The sequence below is a fragment of the Bombina bombina genome, chromosome 2 (assembly GCF_027579735.1).
Source record: "Bombina bombina isolate aBomBom1 chromosome 2, aBomBom1.pri, whole genome shotgun sequence".
Lineage (NCBI taxonomy): Eukaryota > Metazoa > Chordata > Amphibia > Anura > Bombinatoridae > Bombina > Bombina bombina.
In genome coordinates, this window is record NC_069500.1 from 756,959,379 (window position 1) to 756,976,812 (window position 17,434).

At 39.7% G+C, this 17,434-nt stretch overlaps 1 protein-coding gene across 1 annotated transcript in view; it reads left to right on the forward strand.

The window, feature by feature from the left end:
- Window positions 1-17,434, forward strand: part of FCHO1 (FCH and mu domain containing endocytic adaptor 1) — an 802,768-nt gene that overhangs the window by 380,680 nt on the left and 404,654 nt on the right. The window lies entirely within an intron of this gene.

Below are 17,434 nucleotides of genomic sequence, written 5' to 3' on the forward strand. Positions count from 1 at the left end.
CCTGGAGATGCAGGGAGAGTCTTTCTGTGAAACCATCCAGACTCATATTAACAGCTCCTAAGCAATCAGCGTTGACGAGTTTTGCTGCCTGTTTTTCTTCACTCAAGTCCATGTCAGAAGCGCTGCTACAATCTGACAAACTTGAAGGACCGTGTTTCTGTTCAACGGCATAGATTCTGGTAAGATCGTTGAATTTTTTATACATATGTAGAAGATAGAAGACAGGGTCACAGTGGGACTCCTTTTATCTGTATGGAATCAAGGGTTAATATCCCCCGAGGGGGATTATTGAACAGTGGGTTTTTTTAATCATGTCTATGCGATTTTGACTGCTTTGTGTGTAAGACGTTTGGGCTCATAAGCTGATACGGAACATACAGGTTATTTATTTTTATTATATTTGGAGCTGCCCAGTTTTATTAAGCTGGTGCTCTTTTTCCTTAGCAGGGGCGGTCCTGCATGATGCACCGGGTGACCGGGAATGGTCACTTTTTTTTTTTCCTATTCCTGACAGTGTATCTGCAGCAAGGAGCGATTTTCTCTATCTGTTTGGGTCATAGAAGGTGGTGAGTGCCCTAGCCATTGGGAGTATAAGGTGCCAGTTGTTTTTTTCTATAATTAGACGAATTATGGAGGATTCTGATCATTTAGAGGGGGATCCCTCTAATACTGAATTTGACACCTGTGTATATTGTGAGGAGGCTAGGGCAGTACAGCCCTCTCAATTATGTTCCGTATGCCGCAACAGGGTGTTTTCATCAACCAATGTTGAGATGTTAGAGATCACTGAGCAGTCCGCCTCTGAGGATTCCTCGTCCCGTGTTCCCTAGAATCTTCTGTTCCTACACATGCAGTTTCCCCGGGTACCGTTGCTCCTTCGCCTGAAGTGGCCTTTTTTTGCACCAGAGGTTACTGCACAGTTCCGCATGGACATCTCTACGGCCTTAGAGATTTTGCCACTTCCTGCTACATGCAAGCAAAAGGTTAATCCACGCACTCCTGCCCAGGGTCCGTCGTGTAAATTGACGATTGTATCCGAGCAGTCATCTGGGGATGCGGTTCCCTCTGAGGCTTCAGAAGTAGGACCTCCAGGGTTCGAGTCTGTTGTTTGATTCCTCCGACTAAAGAGGATTTAGTATTTACATTTAGAATGGCACGCTTGCGCTTGCTTTTGAGAGAAGTTTTGGCGATGTTAGAGACTCCTAGTACTGATCCGTCAGTCGAATCTCTGTCCTCTAAATCAGATAGCGATCTTGATTAGCCGAGTGGAGAAGGATGGAGTTCATATTCTTTTCTCGTCTACACATTTTTATTTTATTTTTATTTTTAGAATCCCAATCCAGAGCTATACAGGGAAGTTTGTGTTGTGGGACAGGCAGGACCTTTTTTGCACATTCCTTCTTGGCTATCACTTTTTGTGCACTTGCCGATTTTCTTTTATATCTGGTTATGATAGTTTGTTGTTTAAGAGCTCTTGATTGTTGTAGAAACTCTTTTTCGGAAGTTGTTTTGTCATATGGGATGTTAGAAGCTGACGACTTTGGTTGTCAATATTTCTGGAGGCTTCATATGGAAGCATCTTGATTCAGTTCGAGGTGATGGTTCCCTCGACATTTTAGAGTCAGATTTACGTCTTGGATTGTTCAGATATGTCGGTTACGTTTACTCTTTCCTTCTATAAAAAAGGAGTTAGTTATAGCTATTCCGTCCCAGACTGAGCAGGTCCATCTAACCTTGATGAAGAAAGGACCTGTTTTAGGTTCTATCTTGTATGGGCATTTGATTTAGGATCATATTGGTTCCAGGGGTCCTAGAGACCGGAGCTAGGCTACACGTCCTGCATTTCTGGGCAGTTTTTCTTCTTTTGCCTCGTCTTTCAGCAGAGCGTTTTTTTCAGGTGTCTTTTGGAGTACTTTTGCAGTGTGAGACTATTTTCATTACACTGTTTGTTTCAGGGTCCAGTATAGGGAGGGGTCTCCCATCCTATTTGGATTCCAGGGTACTCAAGCAGAGCTTGATTTGTGTCTTTTTGGGGAGAATATAAGTTCTCTCTTCCGGGTTTTCTTTCTTTCCTTTTTTCTTCCTCTGGGGGTATTATCCGGTTCTTTTAGACTGTCTCTCCCAGTAATCTTGTTTCTGATCCTAAGTTTTCCGTTTGGGATCTGGGGTTTATTGGACAGTGATCTGATTACAGTAACAGATAGTTCCTGTGGCTTGACAATGCTGGTTGATTTACTGTAGTATCGTCTGATAGAAGACTTTTAGGGACTTTTTCTGTCTTCTTCGATCCTCAGAGATGGATCTAGACCAGAGTTTCTCTGGTAAAGGCACCAGGTTGGATCCCTGGATATTAATTTAGCCTTCCTAGCCAGGTAGACGCTACCTTAAGGTTAGTTCCTTCAGTTTGTGCCTTTTTAGACCTGCCTCAGTCCATCGCTAGCTCGGTGTTGGGGGGGTGAGGACTTGTCTTGGGGTCCTTTTTGGACTTCATCGCTCTTGCCAGGCCTCGTCCCATATGAGGTTCGGTGTAGGTTGAGGCAGTGCAGTGGAGATGTTTCGAATCTGTCTTTGCAGATTTTCTTGGACTACTGGTTGAGAGAATAGTTCTCTCATGTCCTTGTCAAGACCTCCCTATCCCGTGGGACATTTTTTCTTATCTCCAGGGGTAGTTTTGGTTTTTGGTCGCAGCCCATCAGGTTGGTGAGGGTGTGCCAAAAGGGGCCAGGATCTCTGGAGGTTTTCCTCCCATTGATATGTTGGATCTTAGGGCAAATCCTTTCTGCTCTAAGGCTTTAGTCTACTGGGTTCTTCCCAGTGTAGGGATCTAGTCGGTCTTACTTTTGCTGGCTTGGATCTCCTTTGGAGATTGAGAGTCTCCCTAGCTTTGGAGGGTAGCATTTAGTCTTTGGGATGGATTTTATCTAGAGATATATTTTTTTGTTATCTGAATTGCAACTGGAAGGGGATGCCAAAGGTAAATCTTTGGATGTCTGTCTTTATTTCCGTCTACCCATTATGGGTAGTGGTTCAGGATCTTCAGGAAGTGCTAATGCATACATTAGCAGCGCCTTGGATGTTCATTATCTTTTTCCCTTTCTCTGCTATATGACTCTTGCCTTGAGTGGTGGCTTGAATCTAGCAGGGGTAGGCATTAGTGATTCTGACTGCTCCGTTGAGGCTGCATACATTGTGGTTCCCATTTTACGAGGTTTGGCCTCCATGAAGTTTGCCCTTATTGCAGGGATCTGCTGGAACAGGGTCTCTGTTTAGTTCCTTGAATCTTTGTTCTCTGCTATGGGTTGAGAGATGTCTCTGTCTTAGCTGATGAGACAGTTTTTCTGAGAGGTTATGGTCCTCTCCTTGAAGTGCGTAGATGGTAAAAGAACAGATGTGAGTGAGTGCACCTCTATGTAAGAGTCTCAGCTTTGCTACACTCTAAAATGACAAGTGTTCCTCCAAACAAATGTTGATAACAAAGATAAAATTAAACAGTATAGGGGAGCGCTCGAGGCTAGTTGAGATAGTAAATGTGTATATGTAGAGAGTGTATATATAATGTAATATCATCCAAATGATTGTTCATGCGTATATATATGCACATAAAATAAGACCTAGAAGTAAAGTATGTTAGCGTGATTAACATAACTATTCCAAAGTGTATAATAAACAAATGAATGTCAATTTGTTTAAATATTTTTACTATAGATAATCAAAAGATTTTAAAAACATAAATTAAATAACATTGTAGACAATACAACCATTATTGTAAAACAACAATCTTGTATAATAGTATCAGAGCTGCCTATCTAATGTAACAATAATAATCTATTTGTTACAAATGATAATGCGTGCTATTAGCCAAAAATAAATTTGTGAGCTTGAGCTGATTAAAAAAGAGGAATTAATAAAGGTTAGTTGATGTATCTCACTGCAGTGGATAAAAAACACTTTCTATAAGTGATGTATTAGTGGTTTTAAATTAATGTTCCAGAGATTAAAAGCCAAATGGCAATGGGCTTAGAAAGACTGTGTATATACGACCTTTAGTCTTTGTCTTCAAATGGTCCCTTGTCATCTATCTCAGGTGTGGCGGACCCCTTCGGCCGGGAAGTACGTGGTTTGTCCTGGCTCTCTATTGGGCCTGCCAGGACTCTCTCTTTCCTCCAAGATGATCTGGAGGATTGCCTTTTAGCTATGTTCCTTGTTGGGACAGTGTTGGCCCTGTCTGATTTTTTTTTTTTATGATTTTTTTTGTCCGGCTCCAGAGGCTTGTTGAGTTTCTGGACGTACAATTTTTTTTTTACTAGAACTCTAACTGTGGTCAGGCAGGTGTGTAGTTCAGATGTTCCTTCTTGGGGTTTGGACTTTACTCTTAGAGTCTTGCATCGGGCTACCTTTGTATCTATGCATGATGTTGTCTCTAGGTCGTTATCTTAGAGTCCTATGTCTTTTCTTACTTCTTTGAGACAACGAAGGGTATGTGGGTACTCAAGCGCCAGCTAACACCTGTAGGCCCGGAAGAGGTGATGACCTAGCTATCACCAAGGAAAAAGTGATTAATAAAAGAATGGAGTAACCAGGCGCCAACTAACGGAGGCTAGGTGTATGGGTTAACAGCTGATATTTAATATTACACAATAAATAAATAAAAGCACAATGAATAATAAAACTCCTAGTTCATGGATCCATGAATCATACAATAAAATACAATAAATTATGTGTGATAAACACTGTGAATACAATAGATAAAAAAGTAGGTCTAGTTAGACAATTGAAATGACAAGATAAATAAAGTAGATATCGCAGAGACTGAAAATCCTCAAGATGCAAATGCAAACAAATAATGTATAGGAAATTGTATAAAAAATTATATAAAAAATGTGATCAAAAAATATCCAGGAATAAGTGTCCAAAAGAATATATCACTGCAAAATTGGTACCACAAATCCTCAATATGTGTCAGAGTGGTTGTAACAAAGTGTCCTAATTGTAGCAAGGTCTCTTAAAAGTAGCACGAGTGTAATACCAAAAATAGAAAAAAGGGAAAATAACTTGAAAACTAGTTCAAAGATGGATCAATAAAAATATAGTCTAAAAGTGAAGCAGTGCAAATAAATCCAATTCGTGTTGAAAACCTTTCCTCCTGTTTTCTTCCACTATGGGGTGGTGAATTCACAGGACAGAAGAGGAACCCATGTGAAAAAATACTTAACTGTGTATGGCAATAAACATAAAAAAATACCTGTGGAAAAAAAGAAATGCAAACAATGTGTATCAGGTTTACAAATATTTTGCTCTAATGAAATCAGGCTTACCAGTCTACGCGTTTCGGCCCCTCTAGGCCTTTATCAAGACTGGTTAATGTACTTACTGGTGGCCTTTTATAGCTGTCTACTTCGGTTGACCGGATGTGCAATATTTCAGCACTTCCGGTTTCGCTGCTAAACTTTATCTCAAAATATCCCTTTAGTCGAGTCTCTTTTTTTTAAAAGAACTCTCATAGGTTCAAAGTATATTGTGTAGTATTGCACCTAAGGGTTAGAAAAGATTAAACTTAAAAGAGTAGTCTCCGTGTTTAGTGACATCACTTCCGGTCGGGGAAGGCTGCCATTAGTTGCAGCTAATTTTGGAGTTTCCTTTATTTTATTTGTTTATATTTTCTATAATCCATATAGTGGATTACCACTATATGTTGAATTTCCTATTATCAAATTAGTGATTTAAACTATTAGTATTTTTGGTAATGCCGATAATCCGGCTCTCCCATTGGTTGGTAATGCCGATAATCCGGCTCTCCCATTGGTTGTGACGTCACTTGTTAGCCGCGAGGTAATAGGATGTATATAGAGGGGTGTATTATCAGTTTTAGTGTTTCATTGGTTGTAGTTTTCAATGAACCTTAAACTGGGTGAATTTGTTATGTGTCTAATATTAATAGGAAAGAATCAAACTTTAATCAAGTATGCAAAATAAAAAATGTATAAAATCTATGTGTGCTTCAATTTCTTAGAAAATTGTATAGAGAATAGTATAATGCTGACATCTTTTGTCCTAATACTTCAGTGTTTGTCTGTCAAAACTTAAAAAGATAAAAGACCCTTCTTTGATATCTGCAGTGCCAGTTAGAACGAGTCCTATGTGTTAAAGAGCTTATTAGCGAGGATATACTTGGTCTTCTGATCATGTTATAAAATCAACGGTAAGAGGTTTCTCTAATTAGGAGGATATTATCGTGAGCAATATTGGAAGAGTGTATGACATATTATAGTTACTTCAATATCGCTTGTATTATAGACGCACTTTCTTATACTGTATCTGGATATAGAAAAGTCATATATGTAAAGATGCTTTAGAAAAGTCCTATATAGATATAGAGAAGTCCTATATGTAAAGATGCTTATTAGAAATGTCAAATATAGTCTTCAGATCGTGTTGACAAATAGACAGAAAGTGGTTTTTCTGGTTGGGAGGATGTTATAATGAGAGATATTGAAGGAGTGAGTGGCAGGTTATAGTCACATCGAACTCACTTGTATTATAGACGCACAATCTTATGCTGGAGTCTGAATATTCTACATAGACGTTTAGAATGTTTAATTCAAAGTTACTTAAAATGTTAGTAACATGTAGGATCAAAGACAATAAGATCTGGCTCATCTTATAAGACCACAGTGAATATGTGAGATCCGAATATTCTATCTAGATACTGATGTGTCTACAATCAACGTTGTATCTTAGTGTGGAACCAGTCTCCTTATTCTAAACAAAGTTAAATCTTTCAAAAAATGTGTAAACAGTTTCTTATGGGATTGTTTGTTTCTCAACAAATGTGGATAACTAACTTAAGTTATACACTTAGGATTGATATTCAAAATGTATTCAGCTAAGAGAGATACAATCGAGTAAATTAAAGATCAAGAAACACAATCTTTCTAAACAACAGATAAAAACCATCAGGAGCTTAGAAGAAAACTATAATCTAACGATCAAACCCGCAGACAAAGGAGGGGGAATTGTCATCATGGATAAGACAGATTACCAACTGGAGAATGCAAGAATTCTAAGTGATGAGGAAACCTACTTGAAATTGCCAGGAAACCCAGTAACAACATACAGAAAAGAACTATTGCTTATTTCTTCTGTTAAGTGTGATCAGTCCACGGGTCATCATTACTTCTGGGATATTACTCCTCCCCAACAGGAAGTGCAAGAGGATTCACCCAGCAGAGCTGCATATAGCTCCTCCCCTCTACGTCACTCCCAGTCATTCTCTTGCACCCAACGACTAGATAGGATGTGTGAGAGGACTATGGTGATTATACTTAGTTTTATATCTTCAATCAAAAGTTTGTTATTTTAAAATAGCACCGGAGTGTGTTATTATCTCTCTGGCAGAGTTTGAAGAAGAATCTACCAGAGTTTTTGTTATGATTTTAGCCGGAGTAGTTAAGATCATATTGCTGTTTCTCGGCCATCTGAGGAGAGGTAAACTTCAGATCAGGGGACAGCGGGCAGATGAATCTGCATAGAGGTATGTAGCAGTTTTTATTTTCTGACAATGGAATTGATGAGAAAATCCTGCCATACCGATATAATGTCATGTATGTATACTTTACACTTCTGTATTCTGGGGAATGGTACTTCACTAGAATTACACTGTATGAAATACATAAAGCTGTTTAATAACTAGAGATTATGTTTAAAGTTTTTGCTGGAATGTAAAATCGTTTTCATTTGCTGAGGTACTGAGTGAATAAATGTTTGGGCACTATTTTTCCACTTGGCAGTTGCTTAATCTGTTTTTCTGACAGTTTCTGTTCTCCCTCACTGCTGTGTGTGAGGGGGAGGGGCCGTTTTTTGGCGCTTTTACTAAGCATCAAATATTTCAGTCAGCAACTCATTGTATTCCCTGCATGATCCGGTTCATCTCTACAGAGCTCAGGGGTCTTCAAAACTTATTTTGAGGGAGGTAATTTCTCTCAGCAGAGCTGTGAGAATTATAGTTTGACTGAGATAAAAAAACGTTTATTCTGTAATTTGCTTTCAGAATTTGTTATCTTTGCTAATGGGATTAAACCTTTGCTAAAGTTGTGTTGTTTACAAGGATTGAGGCTATAACTGTTTCAATTTATTAATTTTCAACTGTCATAAATCTTCTGTGCTTCTTAAAGGCACAGTACGTTTTAATATTATTCTAATTGAATTGTATTTCCAAGTTGCAAGTTTATTTGCTAGTGTGTTAAACATGTCTGATTCAGAGGATGATACCTGTGTCATTTGTTGCAATGCCAAAGTGGAGCCCAATAGAAATTTATGTACTAACTGTATTGATGCTACTTTAAATAAAAGTCAATCTGTACAAATTGAACAAATTTCACCAAACAACGAGGGGAGAGTTATGCCGACTAACTCGCCTCACGTGTCAGTACCTACATCTCCCGCTCAGAGGGAGGTGCGTGATATTGTAGCGCCGAGTACATCTGGGCGGCCATTACAAATCACATTACAGGATATGGCTACTGTTATGACTGAGGTTTTGGCTAAATTACCAGAACTAAGAGGTAAGCGTGATCACTCTGGGGTGAGAACAGAGTGCGCTGATAATATTAGGGTCATGTCAGACACTGCGTCACAGGTGGCAGAACATGAGGACGGAGAACTTCATTCTGTGGGTGACGGTTCTGATCCAAACAGACTGGATTCAGATATTTCAAATTTTAAATTTAAACTGGAAAACCTCCGTGTATTACTAGGGGAGGTGTTAGCGGCTCTGAATGATTGTAACACAGTTGCAATACCAGAGAAAATGTGTAGGTTGGATAAATATTTTGCGGTACCGACGAGTACCGAGGTTTTTCCTATACCTAAGAGACTTACTGAAATTGTTACTAAGGAGTGGGATAGACCCGGTGTGCCGTTCTCACCCCCTCCGATATTTAGAAAAATGTTTCCAATAGACGCCACCACAAGGGACTTATGGCAAACGGTCCCTAAGGTGGAGGGAGCAGTTTCTACCTTAGCTAAGCGTACCACTATCCCGGTGGAGGATAGCTGTGCTTTTTCAGATCCAATGGATAAAAAGTTAGAGGGTTACCTTAAGAAAATGTTTGTTCAACAAGGTTTTATATTGCAACCCCTTGCATGCATTGCGCCGATCACGGCTGCAGCGGCATTCTGGATTGAGTCTCTGGAAGAGAACATTGGTTCAGCTACTCTGGACGACATTACGGACAGGCTTAGAGTCCTTAAACTAGCTAATTCATTCATTTCGGAGGCCGTAGTACATCTTACTAAACTTACGGCGAAAAATTCAGGATTCGCCATTCAGGCACGCAGGGCGCTGTGGCTAAAATCCTGGTCAGCTGATGTTACTTCTAATTCTAAATTGCTTAATATACCTTTCAAAGGGCAGACCTTATTCGGGCCCGGGTTGAAAGAGATTATCGCTGACATTACAGGAGGTAAAGGCCATGCCCTGCCTCAGGACAGGAAAACAGGAAGGAGCTGTTGCTCGCTACAGACAAGGCTGGAAACCTAACCAGTCCTGGAACAAGGGCAAGCAGACTAGGAAACCTGCTGCTGCCCCTAAAACAGCATGAATTGAGGGCCCCCGATCCGGGATCGGATCTAGTGGGGGGCAGACTTTCTCTCTTCGCCCGGGCTTGGGCAAGAGATGTTCAGGATCCCTGGGCGCTAGAGATAATATCTCAGGGATACCTACTGGACTTCAAATACTCTCCTCCAAGAGAGAGATTTCATCTGTCAAGATTGTCAACAATCCAGACAAAGAAAGAGGCGTTTCTACGCTGCGTACAAGAGCTCTTGTTAATGGGAGTAATCCATCCAGTTCCACGATCGGAACAGGGACAGGGGTTTTACTCAAATCTGTTTGTGGTTCCCAAAAAAGAGGGAACTTTCAGACCAATCCTGGACTTAAAGATCCTAAACAAATTCCTAAGAGTTCCATCGTTCAAGATGGAGACTATTCGGACAATTTTACCTATGATCCAAGAGGGTCAGTACATGACCACTGTAGATTTAAAAGATGCTTACCTTCACATACCGATTCACAAAGATCATTATCGGTACCTAAGGTTTGCCTTCCTAGACAGGCATTACCAGTTTGTGGCTCTTCCATTCGGATTGGCTACAGCTCCAAGAATCTTCACAAAGGTTCTGGGTGCTCTTCTGGCGGTACTAAGACCACGGGGAATCTCGGTAGCTCCTTACCTAGACGACATTCTGATTCAAGCTTTCAAACTGCCAAGTCTCATACAGAGTTAGTGCTGGCATTTCTAAGGTCACATGGATGGAAGGTGAACGAAAAGAAAAGTTCACTCGTTCCACTCACAAGAGTTCCCTTCCTGGGGTCTCTTATAGATTCTGTAGAAATGAAGATTTACCTGACAGAGGACAGGCTAACAAGACTTCAAAGTGCTTGCCGCACCCTTCATTCCATTCAACACCCGTCAGTGGCTCAATGCATGGAGGTAATCGGCTTAATGGTAGCGGCAATGGACATAGTACCCTTTGCACGCTTACACCTCAGACCACTGCAACTGTGCATGCTAAGTCAGTGGAATGGGGATTACTCAGACTTATCCCCTTCTCTGAATCTGGATCAAGAGACCAGAAATTCTCTTCTATGGTGGCTTTCTCGGCCACATCTGTCCAGGGGGATGCCATTCAGCAGACCAGACTGGACAATTGTAACAACAGACGCCAGCCTTCTAGGTTGGGGTGCCGTCTGGAATTCTCTGAAGGCTCAGGGACAATGGAGTCAGGAGGAGAGTCTCCTGCCAATAAACATTCTGGAATTGAGAGCAGTTCTCAATGCCCTCCTGGCTTGGCCCCAGTTGACAACTCGGGGGTTCATCAGGTTTCAGTCGGACAACATCACGACTGTAGCTTACATCAACCATCAGGGAGGGACAAGAAGCTCCCTAGCTATGATGGAAGTATCAAAGATAATTCGCTGGGCAGAGTCTCACTCTTGCCACCTGTCAGCAATCCACATCCCGGGAGTGGAGAACTGGGAGGCGGATTTCTTAAGTCGTCAGACTTTTCATCCGGGGGAGTGGGAACTTCATCCGGAGGTCTTTGCCCAAATACTTCGACGTTGGGGCAAACCAGAGATAGATCTCATGGCGTCTCGACAGAACGCCAAGCTCCCTCGTTACGGGTCCAGATCCAGGGATCCAGGAGCAGTCCTGATAGATGCTCTGACAGCACCTTGGGACTTCAGGATGGCTTACGTGTTTCCACCCTTCCCGTTGCTTCCTCGATTGATTGCCAGAATCAAACAAGAGAGAGCATCAGTGATTCTAATAGCACCTGCGTGGCCACGCAGGACTTGGTATGCAGACCTGGTGGACATGTCATCCTGTCCACCTTGGTCTCTACCTCTGAAACAGGACCTTCTGATACAGGGTCCCTTCAAACATCAAAATCTAACTTCTCTGAAGCTGACTGCTTGGAAATTGAACGCTTGATTTTATCAAGACGTGGGTTTTCTGAGTCAGTTATTGATACCTTAATACAGGCTAGGAAACCTGTTACCAGAAAGATTTAAAATACCTATATTGGTGTGAATCCAAAGGTTACTCTTGGAGTAAGGTTAGGATTCCTAGGATATTGTCTTCTCTACAAGAAGGTTTAGAAAAGGGTTTATCTGCTAGTTCATTAAAGGGACAGATCTCAGCTCTGTCCATTCTGTTACACAAACGTCTGTCAGAAGTTCCTGACGTCCAGGCTTTTTGTCAGGCTTTGGCCAGGATTAAGCCTGTGTTTAAAACTGTTGCTCCACCATGGAGTTTAAACCTTGTTCTTAATGTTTTACAGGGCGTTCCGTTTGAACCCCTTCATTCCATTGATATAAAGTTGTTATCTTGGAAAGTTCTATTTTTAATGGCTATTTCCTCGGCTCGAAGAGTCTCTGAATTATCAGCCTTACATTGTGATTCTCCTTATTTGATTTTTCATTCGGATAAGGTAGTCCTGCGTACTAAACCTGGGTTCTTACCTAAGGTAGTTACTAACAGGAATATCAATCAAGAGATTGTTGTTCCTTCTTTATGCCCAAATCCTTCTTCAAAGAAGGAACGTCTACTGCACAACCTGGATGTAGTTCGTGCTCTAAAATTTTACTTACAGGCAACTAAGGAATTTCGACAAACGTCTTCTCTGTTTGTCATTTACTCTGGGCAGAGGAGAGGTCAAAAAGCTTCCGCTACCTCTCTTTCTTTTTGGCTTCGTAGCATAATTCGTTTAGCTTATGAGACTGCTGGACAGCAGCCTCCTGAAAGAATTACAGCTCATTCTACTAGAGCTGTGGCTTCCACTTGGGCCTTCAAGAATGAGGCCTCTGTTGAACAGATTTGCAAGGCTGCAACTTGGTCTTCGCTTCATACTTTTTCCAAATTTTACAAATTTGACACTTTTGCTTCATCGGAGGCTATTTTTGGGAGAAAGGTTCTTCAGGCAGTGGTTCCTTCTGTATAAAGAGCCGGCCTATCCCTCCCGTCATCCGTGTACTTTTGCTTTGGTATTGGTATCCCAGAAGTAATGATGACCCGTGGACTGATCACACTTAACAGAAGAAAACATAATTTATGCTTACCTGATAAATTCCTTTCTTCTGTAGTGTGATCAGTCCACGGCCCGCCCTGTTTTTAAGGCAGGTAAATATTTTTTAATTTATACTCCAGTCACCACTTCACCCTTGGCTTTTCCTTTCTCGTTGGTCCTTGGTCGAATGACTGAGAGTGACGTAGAGGGGAGGAGCTATATGCAGCTCTGCTGGGTGAATCCTCTTGCACTTCCTGTTGGGGAAGAGTAATATCCCAGAAGTAATGATGACCCGTGGACTGATCACACTACAGAAGAAAGGAATTTATCAGGTAAGCATAAATTATGTTTTTGGATCAGGCAAAGGAACAGGGGATACTCAACAACAAGGAGTATGATTATATTAACATCAGTCATCCCATATCCCCAATACTATACCACTTGCCCAAAATCCATAAATCGCTACAGAAACCACCAGGAAGACCGATTATCTCAGGCATCGGCTCCCTGAGCTCAAATCTATCAGAGTACATCGACCTGAATCTCCAAAGATATGTGAGACAGTTACCTTCCTACCTGAAGGACTCCACACAGGTACTAAATCTTTTAAATGAAATAACTTGGGAAGATGGATACATCCTAGCAACATGTGACGTAACGTCTCTATATACATGTATTCCACATGAAGATGGCATAGAAGCGGTAGAATTCTTCCTAGATAAAAATGCGGAACTCCAAAATGAACAAAAAACTTTTATCCTGGAAGGGATTCGATATATTTTAATCCACAACTACTTCTATGAAGAAGGGAACTATTACCAACAGCTATGTGGTACGGCGATGGGGACCAGGTTCGCACCTAGCTATGCTAACCTATACATGGGCAAATGGGAGCGTATCTTTTGGGAGTCTTGCCCAGCTGGTGGGGACCTGGTCCTCTATTGCCGGTACATAGACGACATCATCATCATATGGAAGGGGACACAGGAAGATCTTGACTACACCATTGAAGTGATGAACAATAGTAGCAATAACTTGAAATTCACATATACATGGCGCAGGACCGAATTAGTCTTCTTGGATCTTAAAATCGAAATAGAGCAAGGTAAAATTGAAACGTCCACATCTTTTAAACAAGTGGACAGCAATAATTTCATTCATAGAATGAGTTGCCACCATAAGTCCTGGAAGGACAATATTCCGAGTGGACAGCTCTTAAGAATAAAGAAGAACTGCTCCACTAATGAAAAATGGGAAGAACAAGCAAAACTGATCAAGAACAAATTTCTGGATAGAGGGTACAATGAGAACAAAATAGACCAAAAAATACAAGAAATCAGCCATATTGAAAGAACAGAATTGATGAAATACAAAAGAAAAGAGAAACCAATGGAAGAGGATACACTCAATATCAACATAACGGAATATAGTGAGAACAAAAATATCATTGAGAATATATTTCGTAGACATTGGTCACTATTGAAGGACAATGATATTATAGGCGAAAAACTACCACCTAAACCAAGGTTCATCTACAGGAAGACCAAGAATTTGAAAAGTAAGCTAGCTCCCAGTACACAAAGGAAGAAATGATCGGGTGTCAAAGATGTCTATGGGAATGAGATCAAAGGCTTCTTCCCCTGTCCATCATGCAAGGCATGTAAGCATGGTACTAAATCTGCAACTTTTAGCTGCTACCATACAAAAGAGAAATACAGGGTCCATGATTTGATCCGATGTCAAGATAGCGGGGTCATCTATATGCTACAATGCCCTTGTGGGCTTCAATATGTGGGCCAGACGTCGAGGACCCTGAAGGATAGAATCCGCGAACATCTACTTCTCATTGAGAAACTTAATATGGATACAGCCTTATATCGCCACTTCTGGACTAAACATCAAGGGAATACAAAAGCTTTATCCTTTATGGGGATTCAAAAAGTAACGAAATGTTGGAGAGGGAGCAATTATAAGAACAAATTGCGTATTGCTGAATCCAAATGGATTTTTAATCTTGATTGCCTTTATCCAAAGGGACTAAACAATAAAGAAGACCTCTAACATTTATTGAACATCTTTTGATATCCCAAAGGACTAATTAGAAGAACAAGCTATATAATGTCTAATACGCACAAAAAAGCAACCATATGGCTGGTAAATCCTGTGACATCTATTTATTACCCTCTCCTTATGTCCTGACTCTCAATCGCTATGGTCTATCACCGAATGTTGAAATATCTCCCAATCTCAAGACAAGTCCACTTTTTATGTACCGCTCTAACTATGATACTATGATACATCAAGTTTCCACCCCTTCCATCTGGACGTCACTTCAAGTTGAGTATATCACTCTCCCCTCTTAATACCATTCCAATCTTTTATACATATCTTATCTGTTATAGAACCCACCCTAGAAAGTTTGGGAAGCGAATAGAATCTAAGTATAATGGATTCTATAAAAAGCACCAAAAAATTATTTTCGATATGTTTGGGAAGCCAACAGAGTCCCAGGAATCTAAGTAGATTGGATTCCTATATAGTTTTTTTTCTAAATAGATAAAGCTATTCCATAACACTATCTTATATAACTTTATAGAACTTCATATAGTCCAGCATCTCAATATGAGACTATTTCTGTTTTTGTTTTCCCATTCAAGAAGGGCAATTCTTTCACCTTCTAATCAATATGGTTTCCTTCATTACAAGGATAAAATAAAATAAAACTTTCCCCCTTCTTCTCTACCTCCATTTTTTAGAAATTAAGTTAATTGAACTTTAAAAAATAAGATACAAACCAATTTTACACTGAATACATTTTGAATATCAATCCTAAGTGTATAACTTAAGTTAGTTATCCACATTTGTTGAGAAACAAACAATCCCATAAGAAACTGTTTACACATTTTTTGAAAGATTTAACTTTGTTTAGAATAAGGAGACTGGTTCCACACTAAGATACGTTGATTGTAGACACATCAGTATCTAGATAGAATATTCGGATCTCACATATTCACTGTGGTCTTATAAGATGAGCCAGATCTTATTGTCTTTGATCCTACATGTTACTAACATTTTAAGTAACTTTGAATTAAACATTCTAAACAACTATGTAGAATATTCAGACTCCAGCATAAGATTGTGCGTCTATAATACAAGTGAGTTCGATGTGACTATAACCTGCCACTCACTCCTTCAATATCTCTCATTATAACATCCTCCCAACCAGAAAAACCACTTTCTGTCTATTTGTCAACACGATCTGAAGACTATATTTGACATTGCTAATAAGCATCTTTACATATAGGACTTCTCTATATCTATATAGGACTTTTCTAAAGCATCTTTACATATATGACTTTTCTATATCCAGATACAGTATAAGAAAGTGCGTCTATAATACAAGCGATATTGAAGTAACTATAATATGTCATACACTCTTCCAATATTGCTCACGATAATATCCTCCTAATTAGAGAAACCTCTTACCGTTGATTTTATAACATGATCAGAAGACCAAGTATATCATCGCTAATAAGCTCTTTAACACATAGGACTCGTTCTAACTGGCACTGCAGATATCAAAGAAGGGTCTTTTATCTTTTTAAGTTTTGACAGACAAACACTGAAGTATTAGGACAAAAGATGTCGGCATTATACTATTCTCTATACAATTTTCTAAGAAATTGAAGCACACATAGATTTTATACATTTTTTATTTTGCATACTTGATTAAAGTTTGATTCTTTCCTATTAATATTAGACACATAACATATAACAAATTCACCCAGTTTAAGGTTCATTGAAAACTACAACCAATGAAACACTAAAACTGATAATACACCCCTCTATATACATCCTATTACCTCGCGGCTAACAAGTGACGTCACAATGGGAGAGCCGGATTATCGGCATTACCAACCAATGGGAGAGCCAGATTATCGGCATTACCAAAAATACTAATAGTTTAAATCACTAATTTGATAATAGGAAATTCAACATATAGTGGTAATCCACTATATGGATTATAGAAAATATAAACAAATAAAATAAAGGAAACTCCGAAATTAGCTGCAACTAATGGCAGCCTTCCCCGACCGGAAGTGATGTCACTAAACACGGAGACTACTCTTTTAAGTTTAATCTTTTCTAACCCTTAGGTGCAATACTACACAATATACTTTGAACCTATAAGAGTTCTTTTAAAAAAGAGACTCGACTAAAGGGATATTTTGAGATAAAGTTTAGCAGCGAAACCGGAAGTGCTGAAATATTGCACATCCGGTCAACCGAAGTAGACAGCTATAAAAGGCCACCAGTAAGTACATTAACCAGTCTTGATAAAGGCCTAGAGGGGCCGAAACGCGTAGACTGGTAAGCCTGATTTCATTAGAGCAAAATATTTGTAAACCTGCTACACATTGTTTGCATTTCTTTTTTTCCACAGGTATTTTTTATGTTTATTGCCATACACAGTTAGGTATTTTTTCACACGGGTTCCTCTTCTGTCCTGTGAATTCACCACCCCTTAGTGGAAGAAAACAGGAGGAAAGGTTTTCAACACGAATTGGATTCTGTTTTTGTTTTTTTCTTTGCACTGCTTCACTTTTGGACTATATTTTTATTGATCCACCTTTGAACTAGTTTTCAAGTTTTTTTCCCTTTTTTCTATTTTTGGTATTACTCGTTTTTTCGTTGTATTGGATTGCTACTTTTAAGAGACCTTGCTACAATTAGGACACTTTGTTACAACCACTCTGACACATATTGAGGATTTGAGGATTTGTGGTACCAATTTTGCAGTGATATATTCTTTTGGACACTTATTCCTTGATATTTTTTGATCACATTTTTTATATAATTTTTTATA